At 39.9% G+C, this 19446-nt stretch overlaps 1 long non-coding RNA gene across 1 annotated transcript; it reads left to right on the top strand.

Annotated features, from left to right (window-relative positions):
- Window positions 1–11992: 11992 nt before the first annotated feature.
- LOC123330847 lies at window positions 11993–12994 on the top strand. Its single transcript, XR_006547066.2, has 2 exons — window positions 11993–12397; window positions 12508–12994. It is a non-coding gene; the product is annotated as an uncharacterized LOC123330847 (long non-coding RNA).
- Window positions 12995–19446: the final 6452 nt, after the last annotated feature.

The following is a 19446-nucleotide window of genomic DNA, read 5'->3' as shown; positions in this document are numbered from 1 at the left end:
TCCAAGTCCACTTTTGAGCTTACTATCCGTCTGCATATGGATGGCACACTAGGCCCTAACACAGAGGGCTGCAGGCTGGTCAGTAACGGAACGGTGCGCCTGGGAGTCAGCCTGGGACTTGGTATAATTCCGTGATTCTCAACAGGGGTAACCTGGGTGCGTTTAGTAATGTCTAGTTTTGTTGTCACAACGAGTTGGGGGGAGAGAAGGGAAACTTCTGACATTTATTGAGTGGAGGCCAAGGATGCTGCTAAACATCCTATAATGCTCAAGACCGCCCCCCTCCATGACAATAAAGAATATCCACAGATGTTCATATTGCCAAGACTGAGAAACCTACATCTAAATGGAATCTTTTCTCAAAGAATTAAAGCTATTTTATCCTTTAAAAAACCATGAAATTAGTACAAAAATGGTATCATTGTTGTTTTTTTCTCACTCTGTACGTTCTACATTCTCTATAATAATTTGATATATAGATATATACTATATGTGTTTTATGTTATAAATATATATTTATTAAATATGTATAATTGATGGCATGTAATATAATTATTATAATTATCAATGTAATTAAGCATATAACATAATTTTATAGATAATAATGCAATGACACCATCATATGTAATGATAATATATCCAGCAAAATGGAGTGAGAAAGTGGCCCATTGAAAACTAAAGAGTATTACATCCCTCTTGTTTGCCATGATTATCCAATCACCTGAAGGAAAATCTGCTGGGCTCCCTGCCCATTCCTGGACCCCACCCGAGACCTGCTGAGTTGCGTCAGTGGGGCCAGAAGTCAAGATGCTACAGAAATTCTTCCTAAGGTCATTATGCAAAAGTTTGAGAATCACATTAGCTCTTCAAGTTTCAAGAAATAAAAACCATTTCACGAGTCTGAGTGCAGTTGATGTCAGAGTCAGGTCTGAGCAATGAGCAGGAAAGGTCCAATGATTGGATGCACAAACATTGGAGATTAGGGTTGTCTTTATTGACCAAGTCCAGGCAGTATGTTCCAATGTTCCAACAAGGACCAATACCCACGCCACTGCTGGTCCTTCGCCACTGCTTCTTGCCTCAGGGCCTCCTGCCCGAGCAACACTGAAAGGCTATCCCATACTTCTCCAGAGTGTGCCCACCATTTTCTGAGAATGGGACATCGAGTTGGCTTTCTTCCTGTCAGTGTTTACATATTGAGAGAAAGTCATAGTGAGTCTTAGGCTGAGAATGAATCAGGCAGTCTTAACTCTCTCACTTCTGACTGGAGTGCAAAAATCAAATCAATTACTCATAAACACTTGTGATAAGATTAATTTAATTTTTTTTCTTAAACAAAGAGGGTAAATTAAAAGAATCAGCTTGCTCCTTCCCACACTGTAGTGACAAGATTAAAAATTAAATTTATACATATTTCATTTCTACATAATAAAGCCTTTTTGCAAAAAAGAAAAAAAATGCCACAGTTCATCTAATTAAATCAAAGAAAATTGCCTGCAGCGGTGTTATAGTATTACAATTAAGCCACTGCCAAAGCAGCCCTCGGAATTCTTAAACACCACTCTGGGTTGAAAACCAAATCAGCTTTCCGCGTGCGAATTTTGGGGGTGACTTCAGGAAAATGCTGAGCCTTTTCCTCCATGGGTACATAAGGGAGGAAAAAAGAGAAAAAGCTTTTCAAGCTATTCTGGAGTCACTATTATATCGAAGATGCCAGTGAGACCTAATTTTGGTTAAAACAAACAAACAAAAAAACTCTGAATCTTGGAAGAATAAATTAATCAAGGAATCAAGGATGTTAAGACTCCCTTCTTTTTGCCTCCCAGATGTTAAGACCACTGAAGTTGAGAAACTTTCAATAAAATCCTTGAAGTGGGAAAGTTTCTCAAAGTCTGCCAAGATTGCCTTGGAATAGTTGATCCTGTTGTTCATATCGATGTTGTCAGTGGGTGACTCCCAGTTCTTTCAAGAACTGCAATGTCCAAGCACAGCTAAAAACCCCTTGCATCCCTACTTGGATTCAGGGATTTGATAAGAGCTGGCCTTAGAGGGACTTCATGATGAGATGGCTGGACAAGTGGGTGGAGGTGGCCGTGACCCCTACAGGAGCAAAAAGGTGTGACATGGGCCTCCGCCGCCCCCCACCTCCCTACCCCCCATCCCCCCCGCTCCCAGACACACACAATAAGGTCTATTGGAAGTTCCTCATCTGGCTTCTGACAATCTGGCAGGACTGAATTTCGTTCTTGGGAATCAGATCCTGGAACAGGGAGAGACCCACACAAGCCTTGATCTGGAACCTGGTTTCAGTGACTCATTCATGCCTTCTTTTAGGTCAAAACAATGTCTCACAAAAAGTTCTGGGCAAATGTCAATTGAATAGATGAGTCACTCAGCAGCGGCTTGGCAAGCAGCACGGGGCCCAGAGGAACCTGCGCGAGTCATTGCAATCTTGGTTTCCTCTGCTTGATGGTGGGCAAGAGTCTGAGCTTGAGACCATATGTTTACTCAGGAGCTAATAATCCACTATCATTCAGGCAGAGCCCAGCTACCATGGGGCTTTTCAGCTTTTTAAGAATATTCTCCAAGCACCTTGTCATTTGATCCTGACAACATCCCTGGGTATGGGAGAAAAGTCCATGACAATTTATCTGAAATCCCCAAATCCAGAAAGCTCTGAAAGACAGATGTTTGTTCATAAATTTGGTGCAAATATGACAGCAAACTCTAAACTGAACAAATGTGATGTTATTTATGATTTCTGCCTATCACACATAGGTTTGGGCATAGAAATATAAATGAGTTTACTTTAGGATGTAAAAGTAAGACCCAAACTCCTCTGGAGGTAGGATGCGATACCCTACATATGCTGTATCATCTCAGTAGCATTATCAGCTGATTCATCTCTCTTACACTATAGATGAGAAAGCTGAAGCTCAGAGAGTTTGAGCAATTTGTCCAGGGTCACACAGCTAGTGAGTGATGGGACGTAGAGTCAAGATAGTGTTTATGGGGGCTGCAGAGCATGTTCATTTCCCCTAGTCTACCCTGAACCACTCTGAGGATGAAGCTCGTTCACTTGTGAGTTTCTCTTCTCCTCTGTTCACCTGTATCAGTTACTGATTGCTGAGTAACAAAGTAGTCCAAAACATAGAGATTCAAACAACATGCACTTTAAAAAGAGGTTTGTTTTTTTTTTATTGAAATATAGTTGACTTCCAATGTCATGTTAGTTTCAGATGTACAGTGTTAGTTTCAGGGGTACAGCAAAGTGCATCAATTATACATATACATATACTCACTCTTTTCCAGATTATTTTCCCATATAGGGCATTACAGAGCACTGAGTAGAGTTTCCTGTGCTATACAGTAGGTCCTTGTTAGTTATCTACATTATATATAGTAGTGTGTGTGTTAGTTGCTCAGTTGTGTCCAACTCTTTGTGATCCCATAGAGTGTAGCCCACTAGGCTCCTTTGTCCATGGGCTTCTCCAGGCAAGAATACTGGAGTGGGTTACCATTTCCTTCTCCAATATATAGTAGTGTGTATATGTAAATCCCAGTCTCCCAATTTACCTCTACCCCTACTCCCTGATGACCATAAGTTTGTTATTGACATCTGTAACTCTTTTTGTTTTGGAGATGCACCATTTACAATAGTCTGGACATGAAAGCAAACTAAATGCCCATTAACAGAGGACTGGATTAAAAGAAACATGGTACAAATATACAATGGAATATTATTCAGCCACGAAAGAGAAGGGATTAATGCCACTTGCAGCATCATGGATGGAACTAGAGAGTCCTACTAAGTCAGACAGAGAAAGATAAATATCCTATGATACAGCTTATATGTGGAATCTGAGATAGGGGCACAAATGAACTAACCAGCATGCACTTATTATTCTAGAGTTTCCCTGGGTCACGGATCTGAGCCCTGCTTAGCTGGCTGGGTCCTCTGCTCAGGGTCTTTTTAGAGGCTGCGGTCGGAGCATGAACCCAGATCTCTCACATCGAGGCAGTAAAGGGGCCAGCAAAGGCCATCACCATCTCAAGGCTGGACTAGGACTGGACCATCTTCTGAGATGATGCATCAGGTTGTGAGCGGGATTCAGTTGCTTCTCATGATGCTGGACAGAGGGCTTCAGTCACTCGCTGACTCTTGGCCTGTTTCTTCCCAGGTGGTCCTCTCCATTAGAATGAGTCTGTAAGAATGACCAAAGAGAGAAGTGTCAGTAAGAGGAGAGTCAGAGTCCTCTGTAACCTAGTCTCAGAAGGCGACATTCATCTTGTCTTCCGTGTCCTCTTGTTACATGGAAGTCACTAGGTCTAGCCAATACCCAGGGGGAGGGGACTTCACAGGATGTGAACACTGGGGATGGGGACTTGGGGAGCCACGTCACAATCTGCTGACCACATCGTCTTTCAAGATCTGAATCCCTGAGGGACTTTCACTACAACAATACTTGACAAGGGGGTAATAAGCTCTGGGTGGTTAAGGTTGTCTCAGGTCTTAAGACTCATGAGGGATGAGTAAACACTTGAACTTGAGTCCTTCTGCACTTATCTTTTCCTCTTCTGTGTGATATGCTTCTAACTCCATCCTCAGAGTGGTCAAGTCTAACCCAGTAGAAAGTATAGACTCTGGCGCTCCTGTAAATCTCAGCCAGATTCTATCACTTCCCAGCTGTGTGACCCTGAACAAGTCACTCAGATTCTCTGAGCTGGAGCAACCTCATCTGTAGAATTAATGATACTGCTGCTTGGCAGACATCACTACCAAGAGGAGTCCATGAGAATTCATATATGAAGTGGTATGGTTGGTATCTGTGGCTCACGGGTGCCCAGTGAGTGGAAACTCTTTCATCTCTGAGGTTCTCCTAACCTCCTCTCTCTTCTGCTTCCTGTGACAGTCTTGAGATGACTGGAAGGGGAAGTATGATCATCCCATTTCCCAGATGGGGAACCGGAGCTCAGAGTACCTTATCTGCCAAATATAACCAAAGTCTCCACCACCTGATGTTATCTAAAGAATCTGGTTATGAGTTTATTTATTGTCTCCGTGATGAGAATATGTGTTCTGTGGCTGAAGGAACCACATGGGTTATTTATTGCTTCACCTCCACCACTTCAATCCCTGGCTGCCTGGAGTCTTGCTTTATACACAGTTGTTGGAGAAATCAGTGCATGAGACCTAGTTTTCCTCCCTAGACCTGGTCCTCATCTGGACCAACCTAAAGCCTTGCAGCACTTACTTAGTGGCTTGGAAGGACACACAGGAATAGTGGTTTCGACAGCTTGTATTCATTCATTCATTTCTCATTGCTGGTCCTGGAGGAATCTGAAAAAATCATCAAATGAGCATATTTTGGGTAAAAGTCTCACAAATTCAGAAACTTTTCAAAAGGCTTTCAAAGCCTTTCTGAAGCCCACTCATTGACCCCTGGGGTAAGAACCCCAATTTTAGAGAGATATCTAGGTAGAAACGTGTTCATGCTCATATGAGTTAACCACCATCTACCCAGCATTGCCCTTTACTCAAACAAGCCCATGCAGCTAAGAGACAGAACTTGAGGTTCTACTGTGCCTGGTTGTTTGGCCACTAGCTTGGCTCTTAGGAAAGAGCCAGGTGGATCCCACTTCTTGCCACTCTCTTACCTCCAGCCCTGACAGACACAGCCTGGTGCAGGCAACCCTACCTCTGGGATACCAGAAGCCTGACCCTTGCCCATGTGGTTTTTCTCCACATCCAGTGCCCCCCTCCCAATGAATGTTCAGTGGAAGGGCAATCATGAATATTCATTAGAAGGGCTGATGCTGAAGCTGAAGATCCAATACTTTGTTCACCTGATACAAAGAGCTGACTCATTGGAAAAGACCCTGATGCTGGGAAAGCAAAAGGAGAAAGGGGCAGCAGAAGATGAGATGGTTGGATGGCATCATCAACTCAATGGACGTGTATTTGGGCAAACTCTGGGAATTAGTGAAGGACAGGAGAGCCTGGCGTGCTGCAGTCCGTGGGGTTCCAAAGAGTCAGACATGACTGAGTGACTGAACAACATCAGTGCCCACCTCCCAGCCTGAATCACCTCCTGGACCTGCTGCTGGCAAGCAGGTTCCTTCAGGGATTCCCAGGCAATACTCCCCATGCCAGGGTTCAGATGTGGGGAGAAGGGCCGGATGCTGTCAGACCCCAGCACCAGCATTTTGGTCTGGAGGTTCAGGCAGTGCCACAGGCAGCCAGCTAGCTCACACTCTACCTCCTACTGACTGGAAATGACTCGGGCAAGGCATTTACCTCCAGGGTCTTCAGCTTCCTTGTCATTAAATAGAGAGTACCTGGCCCCTACCCAAGCTCGCAGCATTTAAGTAGGGAAAAAAAATGGCCTGTGGAACATGGAAGAGTTGACCTCACTGTCCAGGATTAATGTGGGGGCTGCCAAAGAGAAGGGCATCATGGTACAGCAGTGAGAGATATGGTCTCTGTGAATTCAAATCCCTGCCCTGCGCCCTCACCTGTGCAACCTTAGGAAAGTTATCTATGAACCTGAGCACCTGTTTCCTCATCAGTAACATAGGGATGATACCAGCTCCTGTCTCATCAACTGCAGTGAGGATTCAGTGAGCACAAAGCAGTTGGGACTGTCCCTGGCTCATCCTGACAAGCGGTTTAGGGATGCTTCTTGTCACATGATCACATCAGTGATGCTGAAACAAGCCCACAGGAGATGCCTGGTGTGTGCAAGGGAAGCACACACACCTGTAACACTAATTCCCTGCCCTGGGCCACAGTAAGTTTGTACAACTTCAGTGCTACTATGTACAAATAATGAGTGGGTTGTTTTCAAGGATAATGGTGTAACGGTCTAGAAGCAGGGGTATTTCCCGAGTCGGGATTCAAATGAAGATGACTTTATCAGCATCCTTTGTAGTTAGGTGGCGTCTTGCCCCTGGGTTCTGGCCACCAAATGGGTGTGGAAGTCCGTTCCTCTTTCTCTCAACCCCAGTGCTCTCTCCTCTTCTTCAAAACCCATGAATTATGGATGGGACCCGCACTAGAAGGAAGTAGGTAGATCCCTGTGTCACTGCATAGAAAAGAGCTGCCAATAAAGGGCACCCAAGATACAAGGGATGCTAACAAGGCCAAGGAAGAATTCTAGAAGGGACTCAGTCTAAGAAGAAAAGATGAATCTAACATCAATTCTTCTTTAGAAAAAATAAGATTTAACTTTGAAATTTTAAATTTTCAAAAGAAGATTTAACTTTGAATGCTTACCATGTGGTAGATGCTGGGCTAAGTGCTTTTTGTACATTATCTCAGTTTTCTGTTTTAACCATCATTGAATCTGATATTGTTGGCATTTCTACTTTACAGATAAGAAAATCAACACTTCAAGAATTTAAGGGACTTCCTTAAGGACCCAAAGGTAGTGAGTAGCAGAGTCTAAACTTAAAACCCATGTGTTAGGATTCTCAATCTATCCATGTTTTGGGCCACCTTGTTACCATGGTGTTTCTTCCTTAAAGGGATCCATGATCCATTAGTAGAAACAGTCCGTGGACAGAGAGAGTCAAGTTATAAAACAGAAAGGCTTGAATGCCATAGGAGAGGGCAGATAAAATGCTGTTAGGATTCAGAGGCTGCTGCTGCTGCTGCTAAGTCGCTTCAGTCGTGTCCGACTCTGTGCAACCCCATGGACGGCAGCCCACCAGGCTCCCCCATCCCTGGGATTCTCCAGGCAAGAACACTGGAGTGGGTTGCCATTTCCTTCTCCAGTGCATGAAAGGGAAAAGTGAAAGTGAAGTCGCTCAGTCTTGTCTGACTCCTAGCGACCCCATGGTGCAGCGCACCAGGCTCCTCCATCCCTGGAATTTTCCAGGCAAGAGTACTGGAGTGGGGTGCCATTGCCTTCTCCCGGCTTCAGAGGAGGGAAGAGTAACTTCCAGCAGGGAATTCAGGAAGCCTCTCTTGTGGATGTCACATCAGTTTTATAAATCTCTGTCATACTCTGAACACCTGGACTTCTGCAGCAGCATCCTCCAAATTCACCTCTCTTTCCTTCACCAGTGTGGTCCTTTCTTCTTCTATTGTTCTTCCGCCTCCGACCCAATCTTATCCACCTTGTTTGTCCACCTGACATCCCATATCTTCTGGCCAGCTGCCCTAAGAAAATACAAGAATCCCTACATGTGTTTTGAAATAGTAATATGACTACAGCTATCCATATAGGGGTGTGAAGTCATAGATCACTGAGGTATCTCAGAGAACACTAGGGAAAAAAGGGCCAATGGGCTGGTACCTTGGAGAACTAACCATAGAGAAAGGCATAAAGTATTCCCTTGGAAACAAAAAAGAAGGTATATATCAGCAAAAAAAAAAAGCCATCAATGACAGCTGGTTCCTCTGAGAGATGGGAGTAAAGTCTGGGGGTTGAGTTGCTCTCAACCCTGGGGATGAAGTTATGGATGTCAGCTGGGATAACCATAGTACACTACATATTACCTTCCTCACAAAACTATTTGAGATATGTTACACTGGAAATTCTTTACATTTCTATCTGGGTGACTTAAGTATGCTACAATCTTTGGAACATGAGCCAGGAGTATGCATCTTGACAAAACTCTGTAGATGATTCTGAGGCATTCTATTAGTTGATAAATATTTTCTGGAATAAAAGGTCAGTAGTATGCTTCAGCTCTACCCAAGAACCTGGGCATGGGATACTGAGTCACTAGTTACCTGGAGTAGTGGTACCTCAAGTGTACAGACCCAGGCATGATACAGATAAATCTCAGGCTCCACTGTGTGGAAATCAGACCTAACTGGCTGTCTGTATGATTTTCCCAGGTCATTTTTTCACTTGCTCCTGGAATGGGATTATTTGGCAGTCAATGCCAGAGCAGGAATTTGCTTCAAAGATGAGAATTAAGGATATTTAATCTTTGCTATTGGTGGTAGAGAGGATGAGAAAATGCAAATTCAGGAACATGAAGGCTTCTGCTCAAATGCAAGCATTTTTCACAGACTCCAGAGAGAAGAAGAAGAATCCACCCAAACTACCACTCTGGGTGTTTCTGGAGTAACATATTGGAAATCTGTCTTCTCAGAATGAAAATCAACCCAACCATTGACAAAGAGTTTGGAGACCAAAGAATTCCAGTGGTTATTTGATTCCACTGTCTTTGCTACATGATGAAGAGCATTCAAATTCATCTTTTCCTCTGGGTCATGCTACTAGATTAAAACATTTTGGACCACTTGATAAAGCAATACATAGCAGTGAGTTCCACACCTAGAATCTCCAAAATGGCTATCTGCAATCATGATCATTATATAACTAATCTAAATTACTTCTAATAATAAAATTATGAGATCATGTTGCCCAACTCTGTCACATGTAAATATGGGGAAACTGAGCCTGGTAAAAATAACAGGCTTGATTGGCATCACACAGTAAGTCAGTGGCCTGTGTTGTCAAAGTCACCCCTGCCTTATGGTCTCCCAAAGAAACTTGCAAGTCCCATGGCAGAATCACAGCTGTTGCAATGGCCCAACCAGGATGTCAGTAGAGGGGATCTGAAAACCATATGGAACAAACTATGCATTTTATAGAAGAAACCAAAACTTGAAGAATCAGAGGGCCAGAAACACAGCTTTGGGGATTTGATATTAAAAGATGCCAACAAACAATCTATTATCATACTCAGTAAGTTTGTAAAAAAAATGTAATAATACTATTTATGGGACTAAGTACATCACGGGCCTTTTACTTACACACGAGCAAGTCAGGAATTCTTGTCCCCATGTTGAGGTTGAGGAAGTGGGTTCCTGGAGGTGAAGTGACTTGCTGTGGCCATGAAACTTGTCATTTGCAAGGTCAGAATTCAACCCAGGGGTATAAGGATGCTTGCTTTTGACACCAATCTTCCCATACCTGCCATGCTTCTTCCCCCATCTAGGCTGTTCCATGAACACTCAAAGGTCATGGGAAAGGAAATGTAATACTTCAGGGAGATTTTGGAATCAGGACAATATTGCCTTTTCAGAAAGTGATAACTTGCTGGAAATAAATGAGGAGTGAAAAATCCAGACAGCTTGGCGTTTTCTCATAAAACAATAGGTCGCCTTGTAGTTTTGCTGTGAAAAATACCCATTCATTAATCAGACCCTGGCTGAGTACCTACTACACATTGAGCCACAGTGCTAGATCTTATAGAGGTCACAGTGGAATTGTTCCCAGGCTCTGCTTTTCAGGGGCTCAAAACCAGGGCGGGTAAGACACGGTTAATTGTATAATTGCTCTTAAAGATTTCCTCCTACATCCCCACTCATTGCCATGTAGCTTGCTTCTTCTCCCTGTGGAAGTTGTGTCACTCTTACCTCATTGACTTTAAACTTGGCCAGTAGGATGTGGGAGTATATTATATCCAAAGTTTTAAAAGATATTGCAAATGTTTTCCATTGCACTTCTGCCCTCTGCCATGACAATGGCAGGTTCCAAAGAGCATTTGTTGCTCCATCCATCTGGGTCCCAGTATGAGAAGACATATGGAGTAGAGCTTCTCCTGACAGGGGTGCTTCCTGGAGCTGAGTCAACTAGCACCCTACATGAGTGAGAAAAGAATGCTGCTTTGCTTTGCTGGGTTTTGTTTTTTTTTTTTTTTTTTTTTTTTTTTTTTTTTTTGCAGTTGTTTATTACAGAAACAAAGTTGACTGACAGAGAACATGAAATCTGACACAAGGTAGAAGCTGATGAATTCTAAGAGAAATACAGGCACCTTTTTTGTCTATAGAAAGAAATAGATTGCTTATGTTGATAAAGTACAGCTTATGTTGTCAGGGAGACCTTATAAAGATGGTGGTATGTGAGATGGACATCAAACTTACTAGGACTTGAATATGGAAATAAAGTGAGACCATTTCTGATGTTCCCATTATTCAGGGCTGGAGAAGAAGGTTGGGGAAGGGGAAGTAGGGTTAGAATATCTGAGAACAATCTGCTTCTTTGGTGTCATCTTGCAAATCCTTTAGGGCTGTACTCATTTTGGTGAACTACTCTTTATCTACAGAATCTCAGGAACTGATCAGAGTAGACTAACCTTGCCTGCAGATATGTTCTGGAGAATTAAGTGTCTGATGGAATATGCACCTGATCAAGATTGGGAAGTCTGGCTTAGATTCAGAAGTAGAGGGAAAATATGAGACAGGACATCAGACTAGCTGGGCTTATTGCAGTTCTTGAGATGAAAAGACTTTGTGATTTGGGTTTATGATCTTCCCTTACCTGTCCTCAATCCTGCCATCCATTTGCTGAGGGGATAGAGTAAGAGTCTCTGAAAAGTCTGAGCTGCTAAGGATTCATTTTTAGGAAAGACTCCAAGGTTAGATTTTATTTCAGCTGACAATTAAGTGTCATGTCACACAGGCATATAAGATTACCCTGTTGACCCAGACAGTGGAAAACATTAGCTTTGTCTATGTTAAGGTTTGCAGGTTAATTACCACTCTCCTTATTTCCCTTGATCTTATCCTTTTATATTCATATTAACCTTAAGTTTTCCTCTCTCATTTATTAAAAGCTGTATATATTCTTTAGAAAACTTTTCTTTCTCTCCTTCTTTAAATCCTAACTGCTTGTAAACAAGTACTGAATTCCATATTCAATTTCTTCTCTTATATTTCCTTATGACTTCCTCTAATTCTGACAGAACCTTAAGTTTCTTACTCTATGACTGTTTCTGAGCTGTTCAAGTTGAAAAACTTAAGTTATTCCTGCATTTTATCCTAAACACCAAAACTACCCTCTCAGAAAATTTCATTGACCTTATGTTAAAAATAGATCCGCCAGTCCAGGTTCGATGCGTGATACTGGATGCTTGGGGCTGGTGCACTGGGACGACCCAGAGGGATGGTATGGGGAGGGAGGAGGGAGGAGGGTTCAGGATGGGGAACACATGTATACCTGTGGCGGATTCATTTTGATATATGGCAAAACCAATACAATATTGTAAAGTTAAAAAATAAAATTAAATTAAAAAAAACCAAAGATTAAAAAAAAAAAATAGATCCAAACTGTAATCTCTTCTCACCAACTCTAACATGATCACTATACTCTCCCATCATTGCTTCTGTAGTGTAACCAGAACCCCTAGTCACTACATTCTACTCTCTAATGGTTGCTAGGGTAATACTCTACAAAGTAGATTTGGCAGCCATGGAAATGTGCTGCTCAGATCTGCTTTCGGAAGCATACCAGTGAAGCCAGCTACTGCTCCTTCAAGTATGTCACCATATCTGTGCCAAGGCTGTGCTTCTCAAAGTTTGCTCCTAGTCAATGATCGAGCATAATGGGTGTACTGATGCAGACCCATTCCTATAAGATGTAGGATTCTGCCAGTAAGTACCTTTGGCTCAAGAACAACCATTGGTTTGGCCAAACTCTTCTTAGAATGGTCTAAGACTATTCTTATTCAATCCTGTTTCTTTCTTTCTTCTATTGTCTTAAGGAATCCAATCTACATTGAGATCTGAAGTCTTTCCTCAACTACTCCAGCTGTCATAGGCATTCGCACCAATTTAGTTCTAAATTTGAAGAACTCCATTCTCAGACACATCAAAATCAAACTGTTGAAAACTTAAAGAAAAACGTCTGAAAAGAGCTAGAGGAAAAAAGTGACACATTAGTTCTAGAAGAACAATTATCTGAATGGCAGGATATTTCTCATCTAAAGCCATGGAGGCATGAAGGAAGTGGGCAATATTTCTAAAGTGCTGAGAGAAAAGAGCTGTCAACCCAGAAATCATAGTCAGTGAAAATATCCTTCAGGAATGAAGGTGAAATGAAGATATTCTCAGATAAAAGGAAACTAAGTAAATTTGCTTATTGCTTAAAAATAATCCTGAAGAATGTTTTTCAAATGGGAGGTGAATAACCCTAGAGGGAAACTTGGAACACTGGGAATAAAGAACAAGAAGAAATGGTAAAAAAAAAAACAAAAAAACAATTTAGTAAAATTCTTGGCATATAGATTATTTTTGTCCTCTTAAGGTCTTCAAAACACATTTGACAATTGAATACAAGAATTACGACATTGTCTGATGAGGCTTCTTGATATTTTAAAATGCAATGTATGTCAAAAAACAAGAGCAGGAGAGTATAAAATAATATGCATGATGGTTAAGTTTTCTACATTGACTTGAAGCGGCAAAATATTAATTCTAAGTAGAAAGTGAAATGGTAAATATGAATAGTGTAATGCCTTGGGCAACAAAAATAAAACTTTAAAAGATATATAGTAAAATGAAACCCAATAGATTGATTAAAATTGGATAAAATATGATTTAAATAATTCAAAATAAGACAGGAAAGAGAAAACAAGGAGATAAAAAGGGTAACGCATTATACATAACAAAATGGTAGACTTGACTCTAAAATTAAAAAAATTACATTGTACATAAATGATTTAAACATGATAATTAAAAGATAGAGCATATCAAATTAGATAATAAAGGATAAAGCCAAACTGTGCTTTATATCATGATATAAGTAGGTTAAAAGTAAACAAATGAAAAAATATATACTTTTAAAACTCTAATGAAAATAAAAATGAAATGGTTATATTAATATCAGACAAAGTAATCTTGAAAGCAAGGAAAACTGTCAGGTATAAAGTGAGATACATGAAATGACAAAAGGGTCAATTTACCAGAAGACAATCAAATTGAAATGCTTAAGTACCTAACAATAGAGCTTCAAAATATATGAAATAAAAACTGATGGAATCAATAAAATTGAAAACAGGAAAACAATAGAGAAAATAAATAAAATCATAAACTGGCTCTTTGAAAACCATCAATAACATAAATATCTATCTAGGCAAACAAGAGAAGAAAGAAGACATAAGTTACAACTTTATTGATTGTAAAGTGAGACTCCATAAATACTAATGAAGTTGTTATAAATAACTCTACATGTAGATATTTTGATAACAAATTATTATAAATTTTGACAGCTTAAATAAAAGACCAAAATCATGATCCACAAAAGGAAAAAAATGATAAATTAGATTTTATCAAAGTAAAAAAAAAGCTCTGTCAATGATAATGTTAAGAGAATGAATATACAAACAATACACTGAGAGAAATACTTGGAAATGAGATAATAAATAAAAGACTTGTATCCACAATATATAAAGATTTCTCAAAGCTCAATAGTAAGAACAATAGTCCAATTACAAAATAAACAAGACTTCAACAATTACTTCTCAAAAATATATAACAATGAAAAATAAACACATGAATCTGTGCTCAACATCATTAACCATCAGGAAAATTCAAGTTAAAACCATGATGAGATACTACTACACACCTTCTAGAATTGGAGCATTACTAAGTGCTGGTGATAATACAGAATAACTCATACTTTCCTACTCTGATGGTGGGATTGCAAAATAGGATGGCCATTTTGGAAAACACCTTGGTAATTTCTTTAAAGTCTTGCATACATTGAATACTCACCATCTGACCCAACAATCCCAATCCAAAGAATTAATCCTAGAGAAATGAAAGATTACATTCACACAAAAACCTGTATGAATGAGTCTAGCAGATCTATTCATAATTGCCCAAAACTAGAATCTACCCAAATGTTCTTCAATGGGTGAATGTATAAACAAACTGGTAAATTTATCCAAATAGTGGGATACCCTTCAACAATAAAAAGCACTGAAATATTGATACACATAACATAGATATGTCTCAAAAGCACCATGCATTTCAAAAGGTTAGAGGATACATGCATAAAATGTAAATAATAAAGCTCAATACCCGCTTATGACGAAAACTTTGAAAACAAGAAATAGAAGGAACCCTCCTTAATGTAATAAAGCATATCTACTTGAATTTATGACACATATTGTTCTTCATGTTTCATTAGAAATATTCTGTTTGAAATTACGAACAAGACAAAAATGCTCACTCTCATTGATTCTATTTCATATTACCATGTAAATCCTAGCCAACCGAATAAGGGGAAAAATCAACATGGAGGAAAACAAAAAGGTATTTTGTGGCTCATGATTGTCAATATAGCAAACCCTAAAGATCCCTGGGTCAGGAAGATCCCCGGGTCAGGAAGATCCCCTGGAGAAGGAAAAGATAACTCATTCCAATATTCTTGCCTGGAGAATTCTATGGATAGAGGAGCCTGGCAGGCTACAGTCCACTGGGTCTCACAGAGTTGAACATGACTGAAGTGACTTATCATGCATGCACGAAGAACCAACATATTATTAAAAATAAAGTTTATAAAAATTGCTACATATAAAATCAATATATTTTAAATTGCATTTCCATATTCAAGCAGAAACAATAAAAATAAGTTTTACTTTCAATAGCAATAAAATATATGTGTACATACATCTTCTTTAAAGATGCACACCTATTAAAGTAATAAAATATATTTGAAGTCTTTTTAAAGACCCAAATAAATGGATAGACGTACCGTATTTAGCAACACAATGGCCCAATATTTTAAGAGGTCAAATCTTCTCATGCTGATCTGAAGATCCAATGTAATTCCAATCTGACTCCCCATAGGTTGTTTTAGAATTTGATAAGCTGGTAATGAAATCTACATGGAAGTACAAAGGCCTGGGAAATATAGAGGATATTCTGAAGAAGAATAAGCTGGGTAGAACCGTTTACCCTGTCAGGTTTCTAGTTTTGTAGCAAAAGTAATGAAGGCAATGTCATATTAAAGCTAAGTAGCTAAAAGTTCAGTGTAACAGAAGAGTTCTAATAGGGACCCATGTGTTGAAACAGAATTTGATAGAGAACACATTTTGGAAACTGGGGAAAATGATCAACACATGAATGGTGTACATCTTTTGGTTATTCATATGAAGAAAAAAGAAAATCAATCCCCCTTTACAAGACTTCCACATATATTCAAGACCAAATTATAAGATACAACATTAAAAATGTTAAAAACATTTCTATAATATCCAGGCAGATAAGGGTGTTTGTACATAAACTTCCCCTTTCACACTTGCCATTTCAACCAAGGAAGACATAATGACATAAAGGATGTGACTGTAAGTTTAATTGCATTAAAATCCAACACATTTATCCAAAGATACTACGCAAGTTACGAAAAGGCAAGTCATAAAACAGAAGAAGAGTTGAAACACACAAAGCAACAAAATACTTGCATCCAAAAAATAATGAAGGTTTAACCCAAGTTACGGAGAAGGCAATGGCACCCCACTCCAGTACTGTTGCCTGGAAAATCCCATGGATGTAGGAGCCTGGTGGGCGGCAGTCCATGGGATCACTAAGAGTTGGACACGACTGAGCGACTTCACCTTCACTTTTCTCTTTCATGCATTGGAGAAGGAAATGGCAGCCCACTCCAGTGTTCTTGCCTGGAGAATCCCAGGGGCAGAGGAGCCTAGTGGGCTGCCGTCTATGGGGTCGCACAGAGTTGGACATGACTGAAGCGACTTAGCAGCAGCAGCAACCCAAGTTAATGAGAAAAAACACAAAAATTCAACAGAAATCTGGATAAAATCCTTGAACAGTCCCATTCATCTATACCTATGTCTGTATCTATATCTCTATTCAGTCTAATTAGTAACCATTTAAATACAAATTAAGATGATTGGCAACCAATAGATAAGTAAAAGGTAATATAATCAGCAAAGCTAAGTGTTAATAATTATACTATCTTGCTATTACTATTGAGAGTAACAACTGGTACAACCTCTTTTAAAGCATTATCTTGTAAATGCACATTTCCATTCTCAAGTATGTTACATTCATTCTGTTCTCAGGTGTATATACTCTTGTTCATGTGACCTAAGACACAGGCACAAGAGTATTTATACAAGTATTGTTCATAGCAGCAAAAAACTGAACCCAGTTCAAGTATCTATTAACTGGTAAATTAAGTATTTTGAGGTATATTCATGTAGTGGAATTTGCACACTAGTTAAAATGAATCAATGCTACCTACCAACATAAATATATTCTAAAGTTTAAGGTAGGTTGAAAAGAGACAGGTATAGAATGTTAGGTAGATAATGGTTCTGCTTTATAAAACCCCAAATAATTAAAAAAATAATAAATAGTTCAGGAATAAAAATAAATACATAATAAAATGTTTTAAAAAGGCAATATTGTATGACATCCCTTATATGTGGCATCTAAAAAAATATGATACAAATGAACTTATTTATGAAACAGAAAGAAACTCACAGACTTAGAAAATAAACCTAAGTTTGCCAGGGTGACGGAATAGTTAGGGACTTTTGGAAGGTCATGTACACGATGAATAACCAACAAGGACCTACTGCATAGCAAATGGACCTCTGTTCGATGTTATGTGCCAGCCTGGATGTGAGAGGACTTTGGGGGAGACTTGATACATGTATATGTATGGCTGAGTCCCTTCATTGTTCACCTCAAACCATCACAATATTAATTGGCTATCAGTTCAGTTTAGTTGCTCAGTAGTGTCTGACTCCTTGTGAACCATGGATTGAAGCACGCCAGGCCTCCCTGTCCATCATCAACTCTCAGAGCTTACTCAAACTCATGTCCATCGAGTCGGTGATGCCATCCAACCATTTCATCCTCTGTCATCCCCTTCTCCTCCTGACATCAATCTTTTCCAGCATCAGGGTCTTTTCCAATGAGTCGGGTCTTCTTATCAGGTGGCCAAAGTACTGCTTCACCATCATTCCTTCCGATGAATATTCAGGACTGATTTCCTTGAGGATTGACTGATTGGATCTCCTTGCAGTCCAAGGGACTCTCACGAATCTTCTCCAACATCACAGTTCAAAAGCATCAATTCTTCAGAAATCAGCTTTCTTTATAGTCCAACTCTCACATCCATACATGACCACTTGAAAAACCACAGCCTTGGTTAGATGGACCTTTGTTGAAGTTACTTGTTGTTAAAGTAACGTCTCTGCTTTTTAATATGCTGTCTAGATTGGTCATAGCTTTTCTTCCAAGGAGCAAGCATCTTTTAATTTCATGGCTGCAGTCACCATCTGCAGTGATTTTGGAGCCTCAAAAAATAAAGTCTGTCACTATTTCCATTGTTTTCCCATCTATTTGCCATGAAGTGATGGGACCAGATGCCATGATCTTAGTTTTCTGAATGTTGAGCTTTAAGCCAACTTTTTTACTCTTCTCTTTCACTTTCATCAAGAGGCTCTTCAGTTCCTGTTCACTTTCTGCCATAAGGGTGGTATCATCTGCATATCTGAGGTTATTGATACTTCCCCTGGAAACCTTGATTCCAGCTTGTGCTTTATCCAGCCTGGCATTTCACATGATGTACTCTGCATATAAATTAAATAAGCAGGGTGACAATATACAGCCTTGACATACTCCTTTCCCAATTTGGAACCAGTCTATTGTTCCATGTCTGGTTCTAACTGTTGATTCTTCACCTGCATACATATTTCTCAGGAGGCAGGTAAGGTGGCCTGGTATTCCCATCTCTTGAAGAATTTTCCACAGTTTGTTGTGATCCACACAATCAAAGGCTTTGGCATAGTCAATAAAGCAGAAGTAGATGTTTTTTTCTGGAACTCTCTTGCTTTTTTGATGATCCAACAGATGTTGGCAATTTGATCTCTGGTTCCTCTGCCTTTTCTAAATCCATCTTGAGCATCTAGAATTTCACAGTTCACATACTGCTGAAGCCTGGCTTGGAGAATTTTGAGCATTACTTTGCTAGCATGTGAGATGAGTGGAATTATGCAGTAGTTTGAACATTCTTTGGCATTGCCTTTCTTTGGGATTGAAATGAAGACTGACCTTTTCCTTATAGTGGAAGTGACAAATAGAATCAAGGGATTAGATCTGATAGAAAGAGTGCCTTAAGAACCATGGACAGAGGTTCATGACATTGTACAGGAGGCAGTGATCAAGACCACCCCCAAGAAAGAGAAATACATGTTTCAGTTCCATTCTCCAGAACCATCCCACCCTCACCCTCTCCCACAGAGTCCAAAAGACTGTTTTATACATGTGTCTCTTTTGCAGTCTCGCATACAGGGTTATTGTTACCATCTTTCTAAATTCCTTATATATTTGTTATTATACTGTATTGGTGTTTTTCTTTCTGGCTTACTTCATTCTGTATAATAGGGTCCAGTTTCATCCACGTATATTATCATATGTGAAACGAATTGCCAGTCCGGGTTCGATGCATGGTACAGGATGCTCGGGGCTGGTGCACTGGGATGACCCAGAGGGATGGGATGGGGAGGAAGGTGGGAGGGGGGGTTCAGGATGGGGAACACATGTACACCCGTGGCAGATTCATGTCAATGTATGGCAAAACCAAGACAATACTGTAATTAGCCTCCAATTAAAATAAATAAATTTATATTTAAAAAAAGAAAGAGAAATACAAACAGGCAAAA

Source organism: Bubalus bubalis, chromosome 20 (assembly GCF_019923935.1).
Source record: "Bubalus bubalis isolate 160015118507 breed Murrah chromosome 20, NDDB_SH_1, whole genome shotgun sequence".
Classification (NCBI taxonomy): Eukaryota; Metazoa; Chordata; class Mammalia; order Artiodactyla; family Bovidae; genus Bubalus; species Bubalus bubalis.
Note: the sequence above shows the minus strand (reverse complement) of the source record. Positions and strands in the feature narration are given on the sequence as shown.